Raw genomic sequence first — 16,505 nt, forward strand, 5'->3', positions numbered from 1 at the left:
GGTTATATATAGGTTGGTCAAGGTCTAATTCCTTGCTACTAACCTATATAGGTTGGTCTAATTCCTTGCTACTAATAAGATTGGTTATATATAGGTTGATATATGGAGCCAAAATAGGTGAAATCTAGTAATCTACCATGAAAAATGTGTAATCGCGCGGTTAGGTGGCCAAAGCAAAATATGATGACTTCAACAAAAATGGCTGCAACGCGAGCTTGACTTGAACACCCATTCAGATTGCCACCGCATTTATAAACTCTTTAAAGTTTTTATCACAAACACTCCCTGAAGTTTGGCCGATTCGACACTATGGTTCCCCACATTATAAAACTATTATATTGATATCTCAAAATTAATTCCTGATATACTTTTGGGTTAAATACTGCTTACTCCCTATACATATATGGTTTCATCGTTTCAGTCCCTGATCTTTGAATTTCACCTAAAAAGTCCCTGAACTCCCAATTTCCTCCCAATTGGTCCCTACTGTCAAGCATCCGTCAAAAACTCCGTTATCTTCCCCTAAAAAGTCTATTATACCGTCATTTACTTTAAAAAAATATATATTTCTCTTCCTCTCTTTTTTTTATTTTTTTTTCTTTTTACCTCTTTTTATTCCGGCTCTTTCGCCTCCTTCTGTTCATCTCCTCATCAAGATGGTTCCAATCCACAAACCTTCAGGAGGTCAAATGAAAAAAAGAAATAAAACAGAGAAAAAATAAATTAAAAAAAAAAAGTAAGTGAGGGCATAATAGACATTTTCGGCAACTTTAACAGAAAATTTTGACGGCAGGGACCAATTGGGAGGAAATTGAGAGTTCAGGGATTTTTTAGGTGAAATTCGAAGGTCAGGGACTGAAACGATGAAACCCTATATGTATAGGGAGTAAACAATATTTAATCCTATACTTTTGATACCCTTAATCAAAAACATCGTTAACTCTTCTTTTTTGTTAAGGGCATTTTTGTCTTTCCTTCTCTCATGTTAGTTAATTAGTTATTATCATAATTATTTCTCATTTTTCATATATTAGTACTTTTTATGCTTTCTATTTTTCTTATTTTTAGTTAGTGATTGGTGACTAATTATTTTGATCAAGAAAATATTGAGTTTTGTGGCAGGGAAAAAGTGAGAGGGCAAGACGAAAATACCTTTAAAAAAATAGAGGAGTTAACGATGTTATTAACAGACGATACTAAAAGTATATCGGGAATTAATTTTGAGGTACTAATGTGATAGTTTTAGAATGTTAGGAACCAAAATGTAAAATGACTCAAATTTTAGGGACTGTTTGTGACATTTACTCAACTCTTTAATTCCCTACTATACGTTCAGTCTACTTGTCCCCAATGTTTAATGTTTACTTTTGTATTTTACTTACTGCGTGCAAGAAACTTCAGTGCTGGCATGGACTTAATTAATGCATAAGACATAGATTGGACTAATTGGACTGTTACTCTCACAGAATCATGTCAATTATCTTGAGAGTTGTTGATGAATAAGAGAAGCTACGGCGAGCTTAGAAGGGAACATTTCTAGTTTGAATGAGAACGCATATGCTGATGATATGCAAATTGCAAAATGCTATTTGCAATATGACCGAGTCATTGCACTACAGCCGAAAAAATCAAAAGATAATAAAAAGAGAAATAAGACAGGGTCATCTCTATGGCTTTTGGAGTATTAAGTTATATTAGGTAGGACCAGCGGTTTACCGACGTGATTGACTTGGACAGATTCAAAGTAAACTCTATGAATAAAAAATGCCTATATGTTAGACGTACGCAGTTGTTGCCTTACAATTTGGTTCAACCCATAAACTGGGTTTCCTAGTTCAGTCAACTCTCTGCGTACCAACGGGGGTTCAACAACTTTGTCACAAACACAAATTTGTCTGAGTTTGCTTTTGAGAGTATCTTTAACGTCATATCAACGGTTGATAATCATTCACATTTAGTCAAAGATAACACCACTTTAATAATACATGTATCTTATTTCAAACTTTGAAATTAAGAAATTTTAATAACATGCCTCGTCAACTAAACATATCATTTTAACGTGTCACAAGTATGCAAGCGATTAGTCACTAAAAGAATAAGTTTTATACTAAAAACTAACATAAAAGGTAATGAGTTCTAAAGCAAACATGATTTCTCAATAGTTATTATTATTATTATTATTATTATTATTATTATTATTATTATTATCTCTATCAATTCAACCATGAAGAATTCTGATTAGAGCAATAACTCTTCATTTTCTTTGTCAATCGCAAAGGTTGTACCATAGTTAAGAGAATATATGTAGTCTATTCCGTTGTGTACAAGTTGATTGATCCATAGTAGTTAGATTGAACAATTTGGTAAGATTATAAAAGAAGAGACTCAATAGAAGCAAACATACTCAATTTATAGAAGAAAATAAAGGAATGAAGGCAGCCACATATTTCGCTCTTAATTACCATACAAAATTATAAATGACAATTAATTTAAGAAAATTCTATATTGGGATGAACCCATTCTCATTCCCAAATTTACTCTTGTATTATATTTGGGGGCCATTATATGAAATTAATGATTGTGTTTAATTGATTGGGGGGCAATTCCCAAATCATTATAAGAATGAGTTAACAAAATGAGTTTTTCTATTAGAACCTCCTATTTACTTTTTAAAAAGTAAAATTTGCTATCTAAACCTCTTTCAAGTACCTAACTTAACCTTACTTATAAATGGAATGTTTTGAGCATTAAAGATGAGTTTTAATGCTCTCATAATTGTTTGTTTACCAAACAAAGCAAACCTGAAATAAATATTAAAAAAAAGTCATAGCTTGGTAACTAATTAAAAAAAATTACCATAATTGTTTTCAAGCCTAATGTTTCATGTTTTATGGTTGCTACCATTTTAGCTTGGTTGCAAAATCAAATTTGCTCATTCTATTGTTTATATTTAGCTTTATCTTATTTGCCGCTTATTTGGTTTAGTTTACACGATGGCTCTCTATCCCTCGTTTCATGATCTTGTTATACTAATGAGAAAACCTTTATCTAATTTTTTTCCTACCGCATCAGAGTTTTGTTCTTATATAATTCACTAAGTAATAGTTTGAATGCATTTTCTCTTGTATATTTTTTTTCTTCGAAAGCTTTCATGAATTCTCCAAAACGTACATGTCTGAAGTTGTTGCTTCCGATGGTTGGAATGATTGGAGTGACTCTTCTAGAGATCAGTACGTGGTTTCTCCCCTCGTTGCTTCAGATGGTCTGAAAGTCGCAATTTCAATTTTTCATCTGTAGCTGTCTGATTGGTGCAGTTTGTGGACAAGACATTAATTTTGTCGGGTTGGTGGACCAAAGGAGAATGTGTTGCTGATGAATTTAATCTCTAGTGAAAATGAAGCAAGCACATGGACAAAACTTGTGCAAAACATGCTCTCTTTCCGTCCACCAAATTCACAAAAATCATTTAGTGTTTGTTCTTGAAGTACAATGTCAGCAATCACGTGGGCAAAATTGATGCAGCCAAAAAGTATAGGGTTCTTATTGGAATCCAACTGGAAACTCCAAGGACCATTTTTTGTAATTTCGCCAAAATTCAATTGTTCATTCTTTGTTTTACACTCTTACTAAGGGAATTACATAACTATTTGAATGCAGGAAAGTGTTTTATGGGGAGTATGAGTGCATAGGACCAGGAGCAAATAATACAAATAGGGTCTCATATTCAAAGCAGCTCAACGAATCTGAAGCAGCACCCTTTTTGGATATTTCCTACATTGATGGGGATGAATGGCTTTTATATGCTCCACTCTTCAGTCTTCATGAAGATTACCATATGCACAATTATCAGTTTACTTATACTTACTAGTATGTGTAATGTTCTCTCTCCCAAGCGTGTCGCATACTGATATTTGATTGACATTCTCGTAGCATACATGTATTGTCCGAAAGAAAAAGGAAAAACGCTTCTCAGCTACAATTATTTCAGAAATTTGTAGGTAATATTGAAAATCACATTGATCCGAGTTTTCATCAATTTCATCGATGACTTACCAACACATGTAAAAATTACAAAGATCAATTACCTACAAATAGAGAGAACAAAGCAGCAACAAGTTGCAAGGAACTTAATTTCTCTTTACCTTCTTATTTCTATTCTAAGAAAGATTAAGAATTAATATAATTGCTTTTCTAGCTAGCTACCTACTTGCAGATAGTTTAAGAGAGAAGGAAAAACAAGCAATTAACAGAGACATTTGGCAGCAATCCACACCATTGCAGGTATTATGGCTGCTACTGTTTTTACATTGGACATTACCAGAAAGTAATCAACACCATTGCAGGTATTTAAATTTTCTGACATCCAAAATATAAGAGAACGTTAATTACAGGTATTTACCTGAGCAGCCAAACAGAGCATCAAGGAGACGGTCCTTGGAAATCTACCTACAAATAGAGAGAACAGAGCAGCAAGAAGTTGCAAGGAACTTAATTTATCTTTACCTTCTTATTTATATTCCAAACATGCCAAAACTTTTGTTCAAATATCCTAAGCTATAGTACCAAACCCAAACTTCAGATTATACAAATCTCTTAGCATGATCTAACAAATTTGAGCCAGCTTAGGCCCTGCCCTCCCCTTCCCAAGCCTTAGACTTCCTTTGTACCCAAAACAAGAAAAAAAAGACAAAGACAAAACACACCAGCAGCAAAGAAGACAGCAGCAAATGCTGTAAATCTCGACTGAAGTCACTACAAATCAAAACCATCTCAAACCTGCATCCAGAAACCCAAATTCAAACAGCACCAAAGAATCAAAAATCGAAGAAATCAAAGAATCAGAAACTGCAAATCCCGACACAATGTATCCTCTCCAACCTCCAAAGAATCAGAAATCGAAGAAATACTCAAATCCCTAACTGATCTACTTAAGCTTCCAAACAATCAGATTCAAAGAGGCTATCGGCTGCCCTATATTCCACTCTAGCTCAAATATTTGTTGCAACTCTGGACTTGAGACATAAAGTAAGAAAAATCAACCACCTGCTCAATGGGGATTGATATTCACGCATGAGTATTTGAGGCTGAAACACTAGTTATGACGGCAAACTCCAAAGAAGTGCGTGCAAAACCATAAAGCCAATACCAACCCGAAAGGAGTGAGAATGTAAGCAATAATTGACAAAGCGTGACACCCACACTGCATCTATGCAGGTGCAGTAATTGAGTGCAGTTTGTAGCTTAGTTAAGCAAATACTAATTTTAGAATTTTTCCTGACATGAAGAAACAATGTCATTTCGAATTTTAGTGACAACTATATCCTATCTTGAAAATTTCCATTCGCAACAGCCTCTTCAACTAAAAACGTTCTCACAATTCCAACCAATGCTTGAATAACATATACTCACTAATTCCTCAAGGAGTAAAGACTTTAAAGGAGTTCTCAATGCTTCACTGTAGTTATCTACATCATCTGCAGTCATCCTAGTTTTGATAAGCTCCTTATAAATTCAAGAACACAGGAAGAAAAATCACGGTGCTGAACAGCAATAAAACGATTGCTCAACATAGCAATTAATATACAAATCAAGAAGGTAAACCTTGAACTCTTTTTTCTCTTCCCTAGTTGTTGGAAGTACACCACTGGGACTTTTTATCAGAAATGCGAAAGAGACTGACATTGATAATGTCTCAGACATTGATAATGTCTCAAATAAGAACATGAAAATAGCACTCTGTACCTTCTAAGCTCAGGCCATGGATTATTCAAACGAAGGTCATCCAGAAAATGTTCAGGCTTGGACTCAATCACAGTATGTTTCTGCACCCAGAAAACCATAGAGAAAATGGAGGACATGCCCATTTCATTTTCTTCTCTTTTATTTTGTCTTCAATATCCCAGCAACCAAAGCTAGCAAGATGTACATACATGTACATTTGCAAGCATAATTAGCTCTAATGGGCTACGCTCATTCTACCGCCAAAGGTACTAATTCCAACCAAAGGAATGACATGCAGACACACCGCCAGGCGGGCTACAGCCCCAACGTCGGACCACCTCCAGATCGCCGCCAACGCGCCGCCACGCGCCGCGCCAAGATGGCATCAGAAGCTTCTGAAACTGGGAACTGAGGCATATCAGTCCCACATCGAAAACAAAGAGAAGATCAACCTCTTCCTCACCTATAAAAGGTCCTCTCCTCTCTCCTCATTAATTACGCATTCAATACTTACCTACTGTTACTTTGTCAACATAAATACATTGACTAACTTAGGCATCGGAGAGTTGAAGACCGCCCAACGCGGTCTCCCTCTGACGCCCTTTGTATTTTACTTGACAGGTAGCGGAGGCTTTGAGAATGTCACAAGTATAGATCCGCCCACCGGATCAGCGTTAACAAAGGTTCAGCTACCGCCGAACTTTTAGACATTAACATTGGCGCCGTCTGTGGGAATCCTTGAACAAAAGGCCATCCCACCACAATTACCATGACTAACGGTAGCGGGGGAAACGCTGAGGAGCAGGCAGACCATCCCGTCGTCCCCCAACCTCCCGACCCAGCAGTAGGCGTTAACCGCACACTATTCACAACCCCGGCCAACCCCGGCGGTGAGGCAAATCCGAGCAACAGCCGCCCGCCGGGCCAAGATCTCGTCACTATGTACGAGCTAGCACTGGCGGATCTTCACAAGGCAAACAAGGAACGTGAGGCGGAGCGCAAGGAAAAGGCTGAAGCCCAGCGGCAGGTGGCTACGCTCATGACACGTTTCGAGGAATTAAAGAAGACGCTGGAGACCACCGCCCGCCCAGCACAGAGCGAGCAGTCACATAGCACCAGGCGTAGCCGACCCGGCACCGGAACGTTGGGACCAGGGCCGGTCATACAGATGCAGGTACCGCTGAACCCACCCGAGTTATTGGGAATGGGACCACCGCCCATACCCCAACCAATGTTAGAACAAGAGGCGGAATCACTCCCGCACACCAACTGCTCGGAGGCTAGGGCACGGACCGAGAATAATCCGCCTGTGCCGGGGCGCAGGCTGTCCCAGCGGGTCGTTCAGGCTGATTCCACCAACGATGCAACCGCCCAGATATTGGAAAGGATGCACCAGCTGGAGCAGAGGTTGATCCGGGCGGAGTCGGGCGTCCCGGCGCCAACTCAGAATCCGCTCTTCGCTTCCAGACCCGGGCCCTTCACCGCTGCAATTCTGCAAGCTGTCAGACCGGCATATGCAAAAACCCCAAAGATGGCGCATTATGGCGGAATGTCTGATCCCTTCGTCCACATGGACACCTTCAAGAAGGTCACCAACAACAAGGGGTTCGACGACGCCACCTTGTGCCACTTGTTCAGCGAAACATTGGATGGCGAGGCAATGAACTGGTTCTTTGAGTGTCCGCCGGGGTCTGTCAGTTCATTCAATGCACTATCCCATGCTTTCCTTTCTCGGTTCATCTTATTATCCGCCGGTCATCACAACACAAGTCAGCTGTTCAGCGTCAAGCAGGGAGAGGACGAGTCACTGAAGGCCTTCGTCACAAGGTGGCGGGCGGCAGCATCTCAGTGCCATGACCTAGACAAAACGATGGCATCAGCGGCCTTCAGGAAGGGACTGCTCAAGGGACCGTTCCTCTATCACCTCAACTACAATCATCCCAACGCGACGTATGACCACGTCATGAGTGAGGCGGTCATTCACGCCCAGGCGGAATTCATCACATATGGAGAAACCCCACCGCCACCACCAACACCAAAGTCAACACAGCCATCCTCCAGTCATTAGGAAACCGCTAACAAGACCCCCTCAGCACCATCAACTGACAAGAAAAGGGAGTGGCAACAGAGCCACCACCAGAATAAGCGGCAGAAGGACCAGCATTACCATAAGGGCAACCGCCCAACTCATGGGGATAACCGCAACAAGCAGGCGGAGTCCTCGCAGCGGTATGCAGTTTTCACGGTCCTGACTGCCTCGTATGAAGACATTTACAATCAGTACAAGGATCAGATCCCCCCGCCACCCCCTCCAAAATACCCAAAGACAGGCAAACCCAGGAACACCGGCAAGTGGTGCAAATACCACGAGGACAGCGGCCACAATACCAACAGCTGCAATGCTCTCAAAACTGCCGTTGAGACCTTGTACCGTGACGGCAAGTTGGAGCAGTTCAAGGTGCGTCAACCACCACCAGTAATTGCCAACGTTGAGACCTTGGGCCGCATCAACACCATCGATGGCGGTGCTCCAATCACCAGCATGTCTCACAGGGCAAGAAAGCGCTATGCACGCGCTAATCACCCAAAGGAAGTCTGCAACATCCGCTACGAAAGATCCGCCAAACTCCCAAGATCAGGTTGGGAACCTATTACCTTTTCGGAGGAGGAAGAGCGCGGAGTGCATCTACCCCATGACGACCCATTTTTGGTCGATGCCATTCTTGGCAAATTCTCGGTGGGGCGAATTTTGGTGGATAGCGGGTCCGCCGTCAACGTCATCTTCAGTGGCTGCTACGACCATCTCAAGCGGAACAAAAAACTACTCCAGGATCACGAGCCACTGCTCAGCTTCTCCGGTGACGTCACACAACCGCTAGGGTCAGATTACATGCGGCTGGTTATTGGCACTAGCCCCTGCATGGCGGAGGTACATACAGAATTCATTATTGTCGACTGCTTCAGTTCGTACAACGCCATCATTGGTCGACCAGCGCTTAACAAGCTCAAGTGCATCATTGCCGGGTACATGCTTCTCATGAAGTTCCCCACACCCAACGGCACGGGCTGTGTCAAGGGAAGCCAGCAGCTGGCACGAGAATGTTACTCAACGACTATAGCGCGGTCGACGCGCCGCCATGAAATTCTGACAGTGGGTAGTGAGGCACCGCCACCAAACATCTTTGAGGATCCTAGGGATGAGGAGGAGAAGTATGTAAGGAAGGAGCCGGTCGACCCTGACACGTCGTTAAAGGTTGTCTGCCTCTCAAACGAACACCCCGAGCGGACAGTCTGCATAGGCGCCCAACTAAACCCAGAGGTGGAGGTAGAACTCACTCAGTTCCTACGTGATAACGCCGCCGTCTTTGCATGGTCATACGCGGACATGCCAGGTATCTCTCCTGAAATTATCACTCATAAACTGACCATCAAACCCTCCTTTTATCCCATCAAGCAGAAGCGAAGGGCCTTTGATGAGGAAAAATATCGGGCAATCCGAGAGGAGGTCGCCAAACTCCAGGACATTGGATTCATCCGCCAAGTCATCTATCCCCAGTGGATCTCAAACCTGGTAATGGTAAAAAAGGCCAGTGGCAAGTGGCGGATGTGTGTCGACTTCAAAAATCTCAACAAGGCATGCCCAAAGGATAGCTTTCCGCTACCCCGTATCGATCAGCTAGTCGATGCAACTGCCGGACATGAGCTCCTCAGCATGATGGACGCTTTCTCCGGATACAATCAGATCAAGATGCACCCCAGCGATCAGGAATGCACCACCTTCACCACCGACAAAGGCCTCTACTGCTACAATGTCATGCCTTTCGGCCTAAAGAACGCCGGTGCAACTTACCAGCGGTTGATGAACGCCATGTTCGCTGAGCATCTGGGAAAAATCATCGAGGTCTACGTGGACGACATGCTAGTCAAGAGCGTAAAGGCCAGCGGACATGTGGCAAACCTCAAGGTCATAGTAACCATTCTCTTGGCCTACGGTATGCGCCTCAACCCAGAGAAATGTTTCTTTGCGGTCACCGCTAGCAAATTCCTGGGATACATCGTCAGCGAGCGAGGCATCGAGGCTAACCCAGATAAGGTCCAGGCCATCCTTGACCTGGCGGACCCTGAGTATAAGGTACACGTCCAGTGCCTCCAGGGCAAGTTAACCGCCCTTTCTCGGTTCATCTCTCGACTCACTGATAGGTGCGCCCCATTCTTCAAACTCCTCAAAACAACTCACAAGAAGGTCATCGACTGGAACCCAGAGTGCCAGGCGGCGTTCCAGGGCCTAAAGGAATACCTGGCAGCAGTCCCTCTCCTTTCTGTCCCTGTGCAAGGAGAAACACTATTCATCTACCTGGCGGTCTCGACGTCGGCGGTAAGTTGCGCCATCGTCCGGCGGGAAGGCCAAGATGAGCTTCCAGTGTTTTACGCCGGCAGAGGCATGAACGGAGCAGAAACAAGATATCCTCCCTTGGAGCAGCTGGCCCTCGCACTTATCGTCGCTGCCAGACGCCTCCGGCAATACTTCCAGGCTCACACAATCCATGTGTTAACCAATCAGCCGCTGAGGCAAGTGATGCAGAACCCTGAACACTCGGGGCGCCTCAGCAAGTGGGCCATTGAGCTCAGCGAGTTCGACATAGATTACAGGCCAAGAACCGCCATGAAAGGCCAGGCAGTGGCGGACTTCATCGCTGAGCTCACCGAGCGACAGCCGGAACCCGGTGTTGAGACAAGGCCTGGAACAGAAATGGTAACCGTTGAGGAGGTAGCTCCCCCACAGTCAGATTGGAACCTGCATGTGGACGGCTCCGCCAGCGCCAAGGCCAGCGGCGCCGGAATCATCTTAACAGGACCCGAGGGACTGAACGCGGAGTACGCGTTAAAATTCAACTTCAAAGCTTCAAACAACATGGCGGAGTACGAGGCACTCATCGCCGGTCTACTCCTCGCCATTGACTCAGGGGCTGGCAGCGTCAACATATTCAGCGACTCCCAGTTAGTCGTTAACCAGGTCAACGACAGCTTCCAAGCCAAGGACCAGCAGTTAGCGGCATATTTGGGGTACGTCAAAACGTTGCTAAAAAAGTTCAAATTTCACACCATTACACAAATCCCCAGGGAAAAGAACGCCAAGGCTGATTCACTGGCGAGACTGGCAACCGCCCAGCCACATCAGAGTCCAGCGGACACAAGGGTAGAATACCTTGACAAGCCAAGCATCACAAAGACCCTGGCGGAGATCTTCAACATTGAAGTCAACCCCAGCTGGATGGACGAGATCATGGCATATAAGCGCAGCGGCACATTGCCAGAGGATAAGATCCAGGCAAGACAGCTCAAGCGGAGAGCAACCCGCTACAACATTCAGAATGGCAAGCTGTACCGTCAGGGGTTCACCTACCCCAACCTCCGCTGCCTAACCCCAGAGGAGGGAGAGATCATCCTGGCGGAAATCCACGGCGGAGAATGTGGAAACCACTCAGGCGCCAGATCATTGGCCAACCGCACATTGCGACAGGGCTACTTCTGGCCCACACTGGGTGATGACGCCCGGAAAATTTCGAGGTCTTGCCACAAATGCCAACAGTTCGCAGATCTCCCACATGCACCGGCGGAACCTCTGTCAGTCATCATCGGCCCTTGGGTCCACTCCACGTGGGGCCTCGATTTGATGGGAAAATTCCAAACCGCCAAGGGCCAGTTCAAGTACATCATTGTAGCCATCGACTACAACAGCAAATGGATAGAGGCGGAGCCACTAACGGCAATTAGTACCGCCAAGGTCATTCGCTTCCTCTGGAAGAACATCTACTGCCGCTATGGTGTCCCACACACAATCATTACAGACAACGGTACACAGTTCAACAACAAGGAACTCATATCGTTCACCGCCAACTTGGGCACCAAGTTGAGTTTTGCATCTGTCGCCCATCCCCAAACCAACGGCCAGGTCGAAGCGGCAAACAAGATAATCAAGAAGCTGCTAAAAAAGAAGCTCGACAGCGCCAAGGGTTTATGGGCGGAGAAGCTGCCAGAAGTCCTATGGGCCATCCGGACAACTCCAACTACCGCCACCGGCGAAACTCCTTTCTGTATGATGTTCGGCACAGAGGCGGTCCTACCTATTGAAGTAACTCAGCCTACCGCTAGGGTCGAGGGCTACTGCCCAGACACCAACGGCGACGGCATCAACCTGGACAGGGACCTCCTAGAAGAAAAAAGACTCAAGGCCCATTTGCGCAACTTGCAAAACAAAAGGCTGGTATCGCGTTTCTACAACGCCAGAGTCAAAGCCCGGAACCTCCAACTGGGGGACTGGGTAATGAAGGAAGTCATTCCACCACCAACAAAGCTCCGCCCAACTTGGGAAGGCCCATACAACATTGTGGAAGTCGTGAGCCCAGGCACCTTCTACTTAATGGACAAGGATGGCGTCAAATCGGCCCACCCTTGGAATACTGAACACCTTCGGTATTATTACAAATAGTCAGACCGCTACCCAGGAGCATCTTGACTTAGCTAAATTTTTGTTTAATATTTAGCTAAGGGAAGCTACCCGACGGGTACTACCCCACTTTTGTACGCTGATCAATCAGCTATCAATGAAACGAGGAATTATTCAAACCATTGTTACCAAGTCTAGCACTGAGGGCAACTGGCAACGCCAGCGATCGTCAGCGGACCTCGTCCGCTACGAGTTGCACTTGGACCAATTTTAATTCCTTTAATATGTCATTGATTGACAAAAGCAAAATGTAACTCAAAGTACTAACGGTACAAACACATCCCGGCAAACACCAACTCAAAATTTCATATTATTCAGCAACACATTACAAAATGATATGCCTCAACGGCTACAAAGGAAACAGGGAAGTTGCAAAATCGAGAGCGGTCCGAACTGGCCTCAGGGGTGGTCTTCGGCATCTTCTGCTCCGGCAGGCGGCGGCACGACCGCTCGACTCGTCTGATCGGACCCTCGCGCTGTCGGACTTGGGGTCTCTATGGTGCCATCCGCACGGGTGTGCGCCGCCAGGAAACCAGCGCGCGACACCTCCGATGGGGTGGGGTTGGGAGTCTGCTGGGACTCTTCCGCCGGATGTGCACCACTTTCCCCGCTCCCTGACCGAGCACCTCCCACTGGAGCTGCCACGACGTTTTTCTCCGCCGGAGTACTCTTGGTTGGCGGCGCATCAGGCTGCGACGCTTTGGCGAAGTCGATGGCGCCCTTCCGCTTCAGCATATCTATGTTTGCTAGAGCCCCAGCCTTCGCCGACTCGGTCATCGCCTTCTTAAACTCCGCAGACCGCTTGAATGCTTCGACAGCGGCTGCCGCAACGGTATTCCCTTCAGCTCTCAGACGAGCAACCTCACCTTCTAACCGCTTCAACTCCGTCACCCTGGCGCCGGACTCCCGCTGTACGATAATAAGTTTTTTGTCCTTAGCGGCAATCCGCTCCTCCAGCAGCGCAACGTCTCGCTCCAACTTGGAGACACGGTCATTCCTCTCCAAGTCACGCTTGATGGCCACGCGGAGCTTACCGCGGGCATCGGCAAGGTCACACTCTGCCTTCGCCAGGCGCCGCTCTGCCTCTGCCAGCTTCTCCTTCTCCTCCGCCAACTCCCTCTGGAGACCTTGAATTTCCTCCCTCAGCTCCCCCTCGACCATGGGCTGCTTCGACGCCGCCAAAAACATGTCGTGCAGTCCCGCCGATATTTGCCCAAACGCCAGGTTGAAGGGCGATTGGTCGATTGCTGTTGGGCGTGAAATACCCGCTAGGCCGCCGAACCCTAGCCGTTCGCAGAGGTGGAAGAGGAATTCCCGCTCCCCATCTGTCATAAACGCCGCGTACTCGGCAAATGAGTCCAGATCGCTAGCGGCGGTCTCTTCTCCCTCCACAACAACAGTCTTCGACGGAGCTTCTCGGGCCTTCTTCTGTCGGAGGGACCCGATCACCTCCACGTCCTCCCCCTCTTCCTCGTCAGGAGAGTCAGCCTGCCGTCGTTTTCTCTCCAGCACCCTTTGGTTCCCGGCGGCGGTCTTCGTCACCCTCACCGGCGGTTCCTCCCTTGGCGCAGTGACAACCTCCACCGGCGACACCACCCTTTCCTTTTGGGGGCCACGCCTGTTGGCGGGCATCCGCTCTTTCTGCTGCCCAGCCGCAGCGCCTCCCTTCTTCCCGCCGGCCACTTGGACCCCCGCCTGCACTACCGGCAGACCATCCTCACCAAGATGGGAGTGGTGCGGCATTGGCAGCACTACTGGAACCTCGGACTGACTCAGCGCCAACGTCTCGGGGTTCACCAGCGTCTGTTGGGCCGCCAGCCCCTCGGCGTACATGGCCTCCAGAAAGTTGTCCACCTCGGCGCGGTCCATTGCTTTTTCGAAAGCGTCGCGACTCGATTTATTACCTGGCGGAGTTTCTAGGAAATTATACATAAACCAGTCAGTCTCGGCTACTTATTACAAAGGAGACATCGGTCTGACGGAAATTTCTTACCGACGGAGCGAGTAAGTTTCTGGTCGACTAGCAACTCCCAGCCAGTCAGGAGTCTAAAGTCCAGCAGGTTGCGGTTCCGCCAACATCCTCTGATACGAGCAACGCGACACTCCTCCTCCCGCGTTAGGTTGTACCGCAGTCCCGCTGCACAAACACAAGTGGATTAGTAAGAATACCAAGTCTTCAAGATAGAAACCCCGCCGGCTACCGCCAGCAGAAATTGGTCACCAACCTCGGATAGGTTGGAACTCCGACTTAATCCTAAACGTCGGCCCTTCTTCGTTCGCTCCAGCCTGGTACTCCCATCCCTCTGTGGCGACACAGAAGGTCCCCCGCCAGTAGGACATCGAATCCCTTAGATTCTCGATCAGCTTGGGCGCTCCCTGGCGGCGGCTCAGGTTCACTTGCCCTCTGCAACCCCGGCGCTTCACATACACCAGCTCGTAGAAGTGAAGCACTTCCGCCACGGTTGGCCCCTCGCACCCGGACAACCGCCACAAGGAGTTCATCGCCAGCAGCAGACGCCACATGTTGGGACAAACCTGACCGAACGCAAGGCCGAATTCACACACCAGGATTTGTAGATTCGGCACCAGCGGTAGTGTCACTCCTTGGCGGAGTATCGCTTCATGAACAGCCGCAAATCCCACTGGAAGAATCGACGCCTTCTCATCCGCAGTCGGCGGGCGCAGCTTCACCGAGCCCGGCAGCCGGAACGTCCGCTTCATCTTGGTAACAGCGGCGAGAGTCATCCGCCCTCCCGCCTCGTCGACGGGGGTGCCATCCCGGAGGAACCACGCGGACTCAGCGTCCTCCCCCGCTATTTCCTCATCCCCAGAGGATCCGCTGGCGGCACTGTTGCTCGCCAAGCGCTCGTCGCGCCTAGCTTTGGCCGCCGCCACCTCACCCGCCTTAGAGCTCTCCGGACGTGACGTACGACCCATGGCTACTGCCCAAGGTATGGTCTGTAGCGGTTCAACCTCTAGCGGTTCGGGCAGTGAGGTTCCTGCAGGGGCAGACGGACGCAACGAGTCAATAAATATCCTATCCGCCGCGCTGAACGACACGTCAGACCCGGAATCCTCACTGCTCGATATCTCTATGACGTTAGCCATCCCAAACCCTAAAACCCACACCAGTTAGCACAAGCACAGATCTAGCCTATTCTTAGATCAGTTATCGACAAGAACATCACCAACAGTACCCAGAAAACACAAAAACAAGAACAAATAACCAACAAACACTTGACCCAGATTCGACCATCTACTAAACCCAGATTCAACCATCTAGCAAATCCAGAAATCCCAACTGTCAGAAATACCAAAACCCATTCCCAAAAGCCCACTTTACACACTCAGAACACCCCAAATTCACAAAACCCAGAAAACTGACAACAGCAGGTACATAGAAATTAAATGGAACAGGGATGAGGTTCAAAGCACCAACCTTGATGATGAAACCTTTGCTGTGATTGCAAGCGCTTGTCCTCACCAATAGAAACCTCGTCCCCAAGATCCGATAACTCCACAGCTTTAGCCCCGCAGAACTCTATTCGCAAATCGCAGAGAGCTTGAAGACGACGACTCGGGTTTGAAGTTTTCACAAAGTGTCAAATCTCGCTAAGGTTCCCCCCCTTTTATGTCAACATCAACGCGTTCTAGGCCGTCTGCTAAAAAAACGACATCACACACCAGCCGTACACGTGTCACAACTCTTCACTTACTCTCCGGATTAACCGAGGCATCGCCTCGGTTACGAAATCCATAATTACTATCATTAATGACGAGAAGACAGCTACGCTTAGGAGACAAGCCTCCGCACGCTAACCCTCTACGGGTTCCACACGTGTTAACCACCACCAGACGAAGCGTCTGGTGGAAGCAACCACTTGGGAAGAGTTCACCAATCGTCCGAACTCTCCGCTGAGCGAAACCCCGCCAGCGGAACTTTTCCCTTATCATCTGCCAAGTGACGAAGTATCCGCTGAGCGAAACCCCGCCAGCGGAACTTCTCCCTTGTCATCTGCCAAGTGACGAAGTATCCGCTGAGCGAAACCCCGCCAGCGGAACTTCTCCCTTGTCATCTGCCAAGTGACGAAGTATCCGCTGAGCGAAAACCCGCCAGCGGAACTTCTCCCTTGTCATCTGCCAAGTGACGAAGTATCCGCTGAGCGAAACCCCGCCAGCGGAACTTCTCCCTTGTCATCTGCCAAGTGACGAAGTATCCGCTGAGCGAAACCCCGCCAGCGGAACTTCTCCCTTGTCATCTGCCAAGTGACGAGGT

This window comes from Rosa rugosa, chromosome 7 (genome assembly GCF_958449725.1).
Source record: "Rosa rugosa chromosome 7, drRosRugo1.1, whole genome shotgun sequence".
In the NCBI taxonomy this organism is placed as follows: domain Eukaryota; kingdom Viridiplantae; phylum Streptophyta; class Magnoliopsida; order Rosales; family Rosaceae; genus Rosa; species Rosa rugosa.